Here is a 13186-nt window from a genome sequence, read left to right as displayed (position 1 = left end):
CTTCTTATAAAAAGCTTCAGCTCTTCATCTACACCTGTTGTGCAGTGGAGATCTCTGCTGTAGGCCATAGACATTGCCTTGAGGGCTGCAGGGAACCTTCAGGAAGAAGAGATGTCACACAGAGAAGTGAGCATATGAGAGGAAGTTTACAGAGAATACAGGCTTAGGACACAAACAGACTGTAAGGCAATATGTGGTATGTGTGTTTGTGCCCTGACAGATGCCAGCACTTATTTCTGTTATGCATGCAGTTACCTTCCTTGTCTGTTTAGTACAATAACTACCTGTGACATGTTGTGTCTGACCGTAGCTTCTCTGTGGAGTCTGTGAGATGTGGTTTGCCCTCGGGCACTCTGTTGCACTGTGCTGTCTTCTCACAGACCTCAGGAAAGCAGGTTAATTGACCTGTACTCTTCTCCTGAATTTAAAGCACATTAGTTCAGCATAATCTCCGTTTTGTTTCTGGGAGACACCCACTTTCTACCAGGGTGTGTAGCTCCTTTGGTGGTACTTCGTAAGCAGATGATAACCTCATTTGATTTGAGGAACGTGTTTGGATGCAGTCATGTCTAGTTGAACTTGGCAGCAGAATTCCTATTGACATTACTAAGTTAGGATATCATTTGTTATCACTGGTTGTCTGTGATGAGATTATGTTTGTAGTAGCCGTGTTATTTAATTTACTTTTCTAGTTTATTTTTGTCAAGCTCTCTTCATCTGTACCAGTCTACACAGGTAGAAGGGTCCTTACAAAGATGTCTATGCTTTTTTCAACTTAATGTGAAAGGAGAGTAGCCCATGACAGGACACAGAACGCTTTCTATGACATTTTGTACAGCAAATACACTTGACCCTTATTTGGATGTTATCACTAAACAGCAGTTGTGAAGCTATTGCTTTTTACTGTAATTCCTCACCATTCATTTACAAGAGGAAATAGCTGAAGGAGCACACCACCCTCTGTCAATGTAATTTGCTTTCTCACATGGTGACTTCACTTAGCATTGTAGACAGGTGGATGTTCTTCAAGCAGCTGAGCCAACAAAAGTTCTTACAGCCTACTAGCCTGCCTGGCTTTCTCCCTATGGATGGGTTTTGCCCTCCTGTGAGAGCCAGCTTAATCACTCATTTAATATTTTACGTGTTTAAATCTTGTTAATTTCTTTGTTAATTGAGCACAACGTTTCTAGTGATTCCACTGCTAAGGATGAAATTAATTTGCACACAGACCTATAGTGGTGGACCAGAAGCCAGTGTAAGTGGATGAAGAGTTAGGGATAGTGGTTCTGGTTTTGTCAGGTGACTTTGTGGAACCTAGGATAGAGAACTAAATGCTTTCACCCTGATCTTATTAGGCAGAGTCAGGAAGAATAACCTCAATTTTGAACATTGCTGAGCTAAACTACCAATGACTATAATGCGTCAATAAAGTACTAGATTGGGCTGTGCGAGCACTAGCGTCAGAGGGGAAAAAAATGCTAACAGTATCACTTTGCATTCAGTTGGGATCAGTATTAGAGTAGAGAAGCATAGCAGGTGATTTTGACTTCTAATTAAACAGTAAGCATTGTGTTCCCTCTGTTGCAAAAGGTGAAATCTAAAATTTGTGAACTGAAAAACATTGTGCATCTTTTTGCAATCCTTGTAAATACTTTGCGAAACAGAATAACTGTTGCATTTGGGAAAGCATCTATGGAGCATAATTTTCCAGCTTTTATTAAATGTTTAATCTATATAGGATTTCTGGGATCCAAAGCAGAAGCATTGTGAAATAAGGCATGCTGAATACATAATCTCATACTTATTCCACAGAGGCTTTTGGTTTTGTTTTGGGATTCATGAACTCTTACGGGTCTTCTAAAAATTAGCAGATGTAAGTACTGTAGTGGCTCAATAATGTCATCTGTCTGGCATCAGGAGCCCTCTTTTGCAGTAGCTAAGTGTCTTTTGATATGTGATGTGGTCCGGTAGTGTTGTAAAGCTCTCTGGCTTCACTGAAGAGTAAATGACTGAGTATCAGCAGTTTGTAAAGCCTCTGAAAGAACAGATAATGACAGTGTACAATGCTAGAACAAAACCACAAAGACTGGATATCCAAATGTTGATGGCCACTTAGTTTCTAAAATAATTACAGTTCATGTGGTTTTTGGCTTTTAACAACTTTGGAGTGTAAATCCTTTTTGTTGAATTTCTATGAAGTGTTATTCAGGAAGTGTATTTCTGCAAGAGAACTGTCAAATGTTTAGCCACAGAAAGCAAAAACATTTCTTTGAAATCTGTCATCCAATCATCTGCCAGTATGTTCATGAGTTTTTGAAATGCCACCAAAGGAGCCATGAATTAAAAAGGAAAAGTTGTTTTGAAAAAGGATATAACCTTCTCATGTTAAATTTTGTGCTGGAGCTTTGTGAGTAAATTACTGACCTAATCTAGTGGCAAAAATAACAGAAGAAATTGAATATTCTGGCAAAACATGATAAAAATTGAATCTAGGGGTTATTTACAAAATGCTCTTATCCTTGCCTTGTTTTGTAATTCTTTAAAGCAAGCCAGTCCAGCCAGGAAAGAGGGATGGACAGTCTCTCTGGTAACGATGGAAAGTCCCTGGTGTGTCCACGTGCGGCAGCACTTGGTCTCAGTCAAGTGGCAAAAGGAAAGGCCCTACCTACTCTCACTACCAGAAGAGCACATTCACATCTGTTCATAAAGTATACTCACCTCCAGTATGGTTAGAAAGGTTAATGTATTTTTTATTGTATTCCAGATCAGTAAGATCATGTGTAAATTAGTTACAAATTCGAGATAAAGCATGGAGAGTTTTGATAGAGAATCTTGGGCTAATTCTCCCTCTGGGTCACATTCCATAGTACTATATTAACCTAACAAAAGTTCTGTCAAGTACTTCTCTTTGCACTCCTTTTCCATAAATACCTTAAATATGACTTACTTTCTTTTTAGTAACTGCTTTGATTTTTGGATAACTTTAGTGACAGGATGAGAGGAAATGGCCTCAAGTTGTGCCAGGGGAGGTTTAGATTGGCTGTTAGGAATAATTTCTTCTTCTTGGAAGGGGTGTCAAGCATTGGAACAGGCTGCCCAGGGAAGTGGTAGAGTCACCATCCCTGGAGGTATTTCAAGGACATCCAGATGTGGTGCTTAGCAAGATGGTTACATGGTTTCGTAGTGACCTGGTAGTGCTGGGTTAGTGTTTGGAGTTGATGATTTTTAAGGTCTCTTCCAACCAAAGTGATTCTGTGATTCTGTAATGGTCCCTATATCATTTACAAACCGGTGCGCAAACGGGAAAGCTCTGTTGTGCCAGACATGTACTTGAAGTGCAAGTGAACACAGAAACTGCATAATCAGGGTGCTTTTTAAAAGGAGAGTATCATTCAAAGTAACAGGTTCTGATTAAGTTGAGAAATACAGGCCAGTCTAAATACTGTTTTCATATGCGCGCGTGTGTATATGTATATATACACACTTATATATTGCTAATTATGTTACTATTTAATTTAAGTAATTATAGAACTTACCTATACAACTAATTTTCCTATCTTTGCAAATAAAAGCCTTCAAACATAGGATTTACACTATTTATAAAATATGTCCTGGTAAATATATGTGAAGGATGGTTCTATGTTAGAATTGTTTTGTAGGAGACTGTATATATTGATGTATGTATCCCATTAATCATATGGTAGTTGCCTACACTTTTTGAACTATTTTATTCCCTATAAACCAAATAAATCTTATTTGAATAAATTAGCATAAAAGGTTGGTGGATATAAAACTCAGGGAAATCCAATAAAGGTTTGACATTCCTTTTTACATGACTTACGGAGTTTGCAGAATATAGTGCTTCTCTTTGGACTTAGAAATTAACCACCTAACAGACTACGGTAGGAACAATGCTGCAATTCATCAGGAAGAAATACAAGGACATGTTTTGAATCATAAAGATAGTAAAAATGAAATGTCAATGCCAGTTATTTTTTAATGAAATGTGCAGTAAAATTTATGAATGCATCTGTCTTGTGAAATGTGTCTCAGACATGGTGGAAGAAGAATCAGTATGGGCTTTACAGGCCACTGTGCTATTGAGATACAGACGTGTCACAGGAAAGCATATGAAGACAGGAGATGAGTTTCTGTTCTCTTCCTCGTGTTCATCAGGAGTAATTCCACTGGGGTTAGTGCAGTGCAGTGCATGTGAAGTGATGTAAATAAAGCAGAATTCCGTTCAAGTTAGTATTCTTGTTGGTTAGTTCTTGATAGCCAGAGTTTTGTGTCTGGAATCCTATTTCTAAGAGGTAGAAATTTCAGTGCAGAATTCTTAATGGTAGGAGAACTGTAGGATTGTTTGGTTATTGCATCCCACAGGTGAATGTGTTTAAAGCTGAAAGTGTTACCATCCAGAAGGAAATGTGATATGTCCAAAGGGCTTCCCTTTGTGAAGGAAAGGGGGGAACAGTCCCAAAGTCTTTGAATGTTAACATGTCTCCATTGCTGTTCAGGAAAGAAGGGGAGAGAAAGAGTTCAAAGATGAGATGAGGTGTAAAATGAAATATATCAGTTCTGAATTATTACTTAAATGATCTAAAGCTATCAAAGCCTATTCTGGACCTAACTAAATGTTCAGTTAAGTTAGAGTTAAGTTTAGCATCCTTTCCCATTCTTAAATTAATCTTTTGGTAGCCTGCTCCTTACAGTCTAACCCAGTGCCATGTTTTATCCAACATCTTGTCCTGAACATGCGAAAAAAATGTTCCATGCTGTCTGTATTTTGAAGTTGCTGAACATGAGATAAGGATTCCAACAAGTTACCTCAAAATAAAACTCTCTTGTTTTTCCATGACTATAAGCATCAAATGATTGAATGAAGACTCAATGAATGAAGATTCTGTTAAAGTCAGCAAATGGGATGCTAAAGTGAAAAGTAGATTAAAAAGGAAGTATGGCTGCGAATCATAGGGACATGAGGAAACTGGGTCCATGTTGAAAGCTGTGCCAAAGAATGGTCATCTTGAGCAACTGATTAATCTGAGTGAAAAAGCTAAGTATAAATGAAATTTGAAGTCTGTGACAGCAACATGACAGAATTCCTTGGGAAATGCAGTAAGTCTGCAATTTTGACAAGTTAATTCTTTCTCATAGCAAAGCAGGTGAAAAGAAAGCCTGTTTGGAAGGCTGTCATTGAATAACGTATTTTAATCTTTATTGACTTCGTAGAGATTTGAAAAATCATGATGGATGTTGTTGACTTTCCATTCATTGAGTCGAATAGAGTAAATCAGAGATATTAGGTTTTTTCCTTGATATTTTTTATATTATTTTTAAGAAAAACAACTGTGAATAAATACCTATTTTCAGATGTTTCACTCTGCCCTGAAGTGATTTTCCTTGGCTTTGCAGGGTGTTCGTCACCAGTGCTTCAGTAGGAAGGAGCAGAGTCAGCTTAGAGTGATGCGAGTACTTCAGTATGGCTTTCACCCAGCTCAGATCCATGAAGACTTAGGCTGGGGCTACAGTTTCACACATCGCTTTACTTTGTCTAGTTTCATGCTGTCACCCAAAAGAGGGAGTTCCTTTTGGGAAATCTCAGTCATGTCAGAACCTAGTCTTTTGTTGTGTAGATTTGTTTTCTCTTGGATCAATGAACTGATGTGGCTCACCGGGGATAATACAAGGAGAGAGGGCAGGAACTTGCAGTAAGCATCAGAAGAAGAGCACAGAACCTCTCCGTATCTTCTTGACAGCTACTTGTCATTATATCAGAGAAGACCTAGTGTTAAAATCTAACCCTAAAGTACCAACTTTTTCACTCAAGTGAAAGGCAATGTTGGATTGAACTGTAAGGACTTCTCTTGCAAAAAAAGGAGAATGGCTGGTGAATGAATAGCCCTAGTTCCACCCCCTCATCCCCCCTCAGCCAGGTTCTATTTTAATGTGTGGAAATTCATTAGCTGTGTAATTCTGTGAGACTACCCAGCAAACCAAAGAAGAAAAGTGGTTGTTATAGTCTCCATGAACCTCCCTTTCTCATACCTGCAATTGTTTAGAATATATGGAAGATTAAGTACTGATATGTACCTTCTAATAAAGTACTTTGATAATCAAGAGACTATGGTGATTGCTGGCAAAAAACCGGGAAACTACTTTTTTAACCTGGCCCCTAACGCTTTAAGAGTAGCAAAGGCAATTGTAAGGTTGTCTTCATTTCTACTCAGCAGTCAGGTTAGGTCAGGTTTACTTGTATTTATTTTCTCAACTCAGCTTTTACTGGGTGTTTTTTTTACCACAGGTGCCTTGACCCAAATACATTAGAAGTGGTTCGTTTTGTTTAAAATAGTATTTTAACTATACTTCTACCATTTTTAATTCTTGGAATCCTTCCTCTTCCTGTTTTCCCCATGACATTCAATATCTCTGCTAAACCAGTGCAGTGACTTAGGTAAACTTTCTCTGATTAAGCATGCAAGAAAGCATATGTGTGAAATTCAGAGCGCCTCAGTCATGCTAACTATTGGCTTTATGTCTGGAAATTCTGGTTTTTTATAATAAATGAAAGTTCTATCACACTTTTCCCAGCATATACTAATGCAGATACATCTTGCAGTGTTAAAACCAGCCAAGATTGGCAGCCGTTGTGGAAAAAAGGCATGTAGTTTAATTAAGTAGAGATTTTATTATCTTGCCTGGCAACTACCCAGCAGCAAGTATTATATGTCAAAATATATGTAATTTGTTGTATCCTGCCTAATGGTGGGAACCTACTATGAAGATTAAAGGAAAGTGAGAAAAGGTCTTACTTCATCTTTACCTCCTCCACAGTTCCGTGGAGGATGCTTCCAGGCAACTCCTTCTTACAGCAAGGGTTTCCTTGGTCATTGTCTGGTGACTGCTGCACCAGCAACCAATGTGGAATAACCCCTTTTATGAACTTGATCCAATTCCGTGTAAAATATAGTGCAAAAAGTTTGCTCCAAGATCTCAAGATGACAAAAACAAATCCACAAAGCCTGAAAAGCACAACAAAACTCCTCATCTTTGAGACTTTTAATATCTGTCTTGATATGAAAAACATGAAACTCATGCACTCAAAGATAAAAATTGATTTGCTACTTTAACTTTTATTCTGACGAGGAGTGAAGCTATTAGTTTCAGTTTAAAAGTTTTCTGGAGAAATTGAACTTAATGAAATTGTGGAACATAGTTACAAATTGATCTTGTAGTTTAGGCTAGAAAGTAGTGAACTATTCCCCAAAATCTTTGCAGTGAAATAGCTAGACTCCTGCTAAGAAAGGAAGGAATCAGGGCTGGGAAGGGGCTGTCCTAGTTTTGCTGCCTGGTATTATCAGTCACTGCCCTTTGTGAGAGTGTATTATTGATCTAGTGTTTTATTGTACTGTAGTAAGAAAAGTCAAAGCCTCTACTTCAGTATGAGGGAGATGGTTCTTACTCAAAGTCTAATTGAAAGTTTTTTTTCTTGATGGGCTTCATTTCCTCTCACCCTCCTTCTCTCAGTATGGAGAACAGCTCTTCCACCAGTCTGGTTGTGCCTGGGTACACAGCTTTTAGGAAGAAAGAAAAGGTGGTATATGTGTGTTCCCAAGATCGAAGGATGCTTAGGAGAGATCAGGTTGGGGAGACAGAGATGTAGTACATTCGCAACTGGTTGTCTAAGGTCCTGCTTTTCTTGCTCCGTTCTTTAAAGAGGCACTCTAAATTTGTAGTGCGTGCACACGGTCACAATCCTCACAAACATCATGAAACTACATGCTCATTGGAGTTATGCTTTTCTTTTTCTCTGTCCAGAGAAGCCTTTCCCAGAAGCCCCACCTTAGTCTTCAACTTCTTCCCATAGGTCATGTGGAAAATTTGGTAAGACATCCCCATCTCCACAAGACTTGCTTTCCAGAAGTACTACTTTGAGAACATTATTCTTCTGAGGAGCAAATCTGAACTGGGAATTGAAGCTGTGGAACCCTAGGGAATAATGCCTGAAGGAAACTTAAAGGTGATACTAAAAATCAGACTGGTTTCAGAGATATAAGAACAGAAGATCAAAAATTAGTTTCTTCCCAGTGGTGCAGTAGTTTCTACATGTCCTTACAGACCCAATTAAAATAACATTTGATTAAAATGAATAGAACAAAGCACAGTTTTAAGTGGTACCAAGTCTCTGGATAAATTGAAAAACCAGCAAAATTAAATTTTATATTAAAGATTAAAGCGTACTTTCTGGTCTTAGTTATATTATGGTTTCTCTAGTGTATAAGCAGTAAGGCAATTTAATCTAAAATTAAAAATCCTTGGACAACAGCATCTCTCTCAAATTAGCATGGATGAGAAAATAATTTTAGCCTTTAATGTTGATTTATAGCAGTTTTGTATTCTTTACACATTGAAATCCAGATCAGTGTTATGCTAATATGGCTGTATCACCTGCAGGTGTTGCTTGAGAGTCAAGTGAGCAAGTCCTTTGTATTTTCTTGAAAGGATCAGTATTTCAAGATGTGCAAAGAAGAGGAATCTGACTGACAAGCTGCTTTGATACACTGTTAGTCTAACTATGACTGGATTGACTGAAATTTGCCTCAAAGAGTAAAATAATTAATAAAAACTGTAAAGCATAGCCAAGTGTTTGAAGTAATCAAAGCTAATTAGGAATATTATTTATTTTCACTTTTTAAGTGTCTTGCCTTCAGTTTTATAAATTCCTTGAAGTTTTTCCTTCTGAAATGTTCATATTTTGTTCTGCATTTGCATGAAAAATATGCTTTAGATTTTACAACTATGCAAAAATTAGAACTGGCAAAATTTACTGAAATAATTTCTGATAATTGCACTATTGAGTGTATGCATATTATTGGAGAGAAACTTGTTTTTCATTTTTTGTGTGTGTCTAGAAGTTTAACAAATAACCTGGCTTAAGAACAAAACAGCTAGTTTGGAAATAAAATGGTTCCATAATTATAAAACCAGTGACTTTTCCTGAGAATAATTTAATTGTGGGATGAAATTGTGCTGTCTTGTTTCTATGCTTTTGCAGTACTATCAGCAGAATTTCAGAAAGTTGGGGTGGTTTTTTTTTTTTTTTGTACTGTTTTGGGGATTTTGTAATATGTTTTTCCACTCACTGTGGTATTTTTTCCTTCACCTTGAAGAATCTTTAATTCAATATTTATTATTAATTTTTTGGGAGGATATTATATGTGCTTAGAATATTATTCATATAAAGAGAAAATAGACTATTTGAAAGAGTACAGTGAAAGGAAGAAAGTTTTTCCTCATTCATTGGTACAGCTGTGCAAAATTGCAAAAAAAAATTACTGTTCTTACAGTGTGTGCTGTTTGCATTTGAGATCTTGATTTAGAAGATAAATTAGTTGTTAATGAGCCAAAGAAAACAGTAGTAAACATGGCAGTATGAAAGAAAATTCTTTTATCTCCTTGGTGGCAATGTGAATGTGAAATTCAAATGAATCTGAGAACAATGTAAATTTTTACATCAAAGTGTAATGTTTATTTACATAATAGACATGAAGTCCTGGGTAAGATTTTTTTGTTTCATTAATGAATAGCATACAGATACGAAAAAATACAGGGAGAAAGCTGTTTCCCTGTTAGGGAACAAACTGGATTAACTTCTTGATGAATAAATGATCTTTTTTTACCCTAAAGGTTTGAATTAATGATTTGTATAAAAAAAGATTACCCAGGCCCTAGTTATTGGCTTTGTCCTATTGCTGCTTGCTTAAATCACACCTGAAATAATGTTATTTTAGTGGTGTTAAGTGGCTTCGCTGATTCTTTAGGCAGAAAATTGGAAATATTCTTAACATATAAAATATATTTCAAATGAACGGGCAGCAGCATGGGAATGTAGATTAGCACATCTAATCTAGAAGGTTTCAGTTCGATAATGGTATTTTAAAACTCTATTAGAAGTGCAAGATTTATCGTGAGAATTCAGTTGCAGAGTTTTATTTTTGTTACCTTGAAATAAAAAATACATCCAATTAAAAAGCCATGTTAAGACTTTAATATCATAATAGCAGAGAATTTTTTGACATTTATATAAACATGAAACCCATGAAAATAAGCTTTTCATTTATATTTTTTAATTACTTTTTTTTGTCTCTAATAATGTAGGTACAATGAAACGGCTGGGGAACAGAGATTCAACAGAATCAGCTGCAATAAAGATTATAGAATGAATCTTAAGACTTTTAATCAAGCCAAGATGAAGCCAGTGGCAGATTTGGTTGAATAACATTAGCAAAATGAGGGATTAATCCTAAAAACATGGATTTTAGTACCTTGTGGCTGTTGTTTGAAATTGTCCCACTAACATAACACAACAACATTGGCTCTAGATACACCAACATTGGCATTTAGACAGATGAGGTTTAACAGTCAATGACTGTAAAACTGGCTAAAGGAAATTACCGTAATAAATGCAATGGATGTGGTAGTTGTGTATAACAATAGATTCCAGTGGGAAGTAATAGCAGGTGAAATGCTGGCTCATCCGAAATGTCGTATTTACTTCCAGAGGTGTCATCCAAGGCACTTTTCCAGCTCTGAACTAAAAACATTCACTTCTACGTCTGGCTGGCAGGAGAATTGGCTGAAGTAAGAGCTGCATGACATGGAGGATACCCAGGATTTGTACTTCAGAGTGAGAGGTTGGAGAGATGACAGTCACATGGCCTGTGCTGAAATATCGTTGTATACTTAGTATTTCTGGAGTTTGCCTTATAGTGGATCCTCGGTGGATCCTCAGTGGATCCACAGTGTATCTGAATCCTTCAGGCCTTAGTGCTTTTAAATATTCCTGAATTACTGCAACATTGTTTTATTCACCTTTCCCTTGTTTCTTCCTGAGAAATACCTGTATAATGCTCTTGTAGCCCTTATTTAAGGGTGAAATCAACACTGAAATAATCTGTCAATGAATTTGCTCTAGAAGGGGGCAGAGCTGTAGCAAATATCCATGTGCAAATCACTAGGCTGTTACAGGGTCTCTTTTTTTTTTTCCCCCCATCATCTTTCAGAGTGCAGCTTTCAGCACTGCTGGAAAACTTTTTTTTCTGATTTCATGTTAATATGATATTGAATACTTTCCATTTCTCTACATCTGGCTTTATGTATATCAAATTTCAACACATAATTCCACCTTTAATGCCTTTAAATGTGTGCCGTGCCTTGCCTTGCCTTGCCTTTCCCCTCCGTGTAACAAAACCCAAAAGGCACTATTTATCTGGTACCTGCTCAATGCCATTGAAGTGTTTTCCTTCAACAGCTGCCTGCCCCACTCCTTCACCCTCATCTCTCCTCAGCTCCAAGCTCAAGAGAAGTGCGTGCACCATCCTCTCCCTCGGACGATCTGCCACCTAATGGAGGACTGGCATTATTGTTAATACTTGTAGGCAGGAGACAGTGCGTCCAGACCAGTCTGTGCCCTACTCGTGGATGGTAGGTGAAACCCTGCTGGAATTTAACCATGTTGTGTTGTGGAGTCCCTGTGTGAGCTCTTAGGGCAGACACCAAGTCCCCTTTGCTTTCTGAAGTGCCAGATGAGTCAGTCAGCTCTTGATGGTGGGAACAGGCAGTGAGATTGTGTCAGCGTTCACAGCACAGTGTTGCACAGATGCTATCCACTGCTGCCAGGCCTTGCCCTGATGTATACTGCCACTTGAAGCTGCCACAATGTCCTCAACAGCCTATACATTCAGAGAGCTGGAAGCTCTCTAAGTTAATAATACAAAGAAGAGGAGAAAGCAGGCAAAATGGGAAATGAATGCCCGCCTTCCCTGCTTTGCTTTATCTTAGAGTTGAGGTGGCCAGCTGCAGCAGGCACGTTTTGTGAAGGTGACCAAGCTAGTTATTTGCATTTTGCATGTTGTTATGAATTATCTGAGAGAAAGGGCGAACTAGAAATGCTTACATGGAGAAGTGATAAAGTCAGAAAATCTTAAAATTGGCAAGTTCTTTCTCTTTGTTGTTAGGGCACTAGTCATCCCTGCTTGTATAACCCTCAGTAGGACACCTGGGCGTGTTGACTTGGTTATGAAACATAGCACAACACTGGTGATACCTGCAAATAAATTGGAAGGAGCTCGTTCGTTTTCTTAAGTCTCACATCATTCTGCTGAGAACGGTGGCAGCATGAATTAGTGTTGTTTAAAGGAGGGAAGGGCCTGGTCTGCGCAGCTATAATCGGTGTGAACATTATCAGCACTTTTAGATGGAAAGGCAAGGATATTTCTAAAGCATAGAAGTGTTTGTATCTGAGCTCTCAGTTCATTTCAGTTTTTGATGGTGGACAGAGATTGCAAGCTAACAGATATAATTGTAACTCCTTTAGCAGAATTAATTAAAATTAAACCAGCAAACATGCTAAATTTTGCCTGTTATTAGATGTTACACATAGGTGACTAGTCCCCCACCCCCATCTCCAGAAAATCTACCCAAGGCAGCTAGCTGGAGTTGGTACAGTCTGTTCCCGCAGCACTGTTTACCCTCCTTTGTTCATGTACTTGTTAGGGTTTTTATATCTGACAGAATGCCTTAGTCCTCAGTTTCTGGCACTGTCCCTATTCTGAGTGACCTCTTCCTTAGCATAACTATTCTGGCATTTCATGCTAATATTAGTGGTTTCTGCTCTACTTCCCAAAGGAAGGAGTTTCCCTGTCTTTGAATTAGATTCTGCTCTTTTGCACAGTACGCTTTTCACAAGAATGTCTCCAGGATTGCAGGAATACTTCTGGACAGATAGTGCTTTTGGGGTTAGCTGTAGGGATGCAAAGAAGGTAATTAACCAGAGTAACACAGAATGTATTATCTTCTCCTAAGCAAGCTCTCTGAAACTCCTGCTGTGAATTCTGGTAGGTTAAAAAAATTAAAAAAAAAAAAAAGGGAAAAAAATCCCTTTCATCATACCTTCTGGGTAAAGAAATTAACATTTCAGCTGAGCATCCGTTTTGCATATTTACAAGAACTAACTGTAGTCATTGAATTGGGAGTCTTTACTCAGGATGATGGTGCATTTTCCTTCTGCCCACTCTGCAGTTTTCCTTCTGGTTCCGTTTGCACAGTATGGTATGGCTGGCATAGCAGCCTGATGATTCATAGGGTTTTTTTTCATAGGCACCATTTTGTTCTTTTGCAAAACCTT

The sequence above is a fragment of the Buceros rhinoceros genome, unplaced genomic scaffold, assembly GCF_000710305.1.
Source record: "Buceros rhinoceros silvestris isolate BGI_N320 unplaced genomic scaffold, ASM71030v1 scaffold1997, whole genome shotgun sequence".
NCBI lineage: Eukaryota > Metazoa > Chordata > Aves > Bucerotiformes > Bucerotidae > Buceros > Buceros rhinoceros.
The sequence above is the reverse complement of the archived record's forward strand: the minus strand, read 5'-3'. Positions refer to the sequence as shown.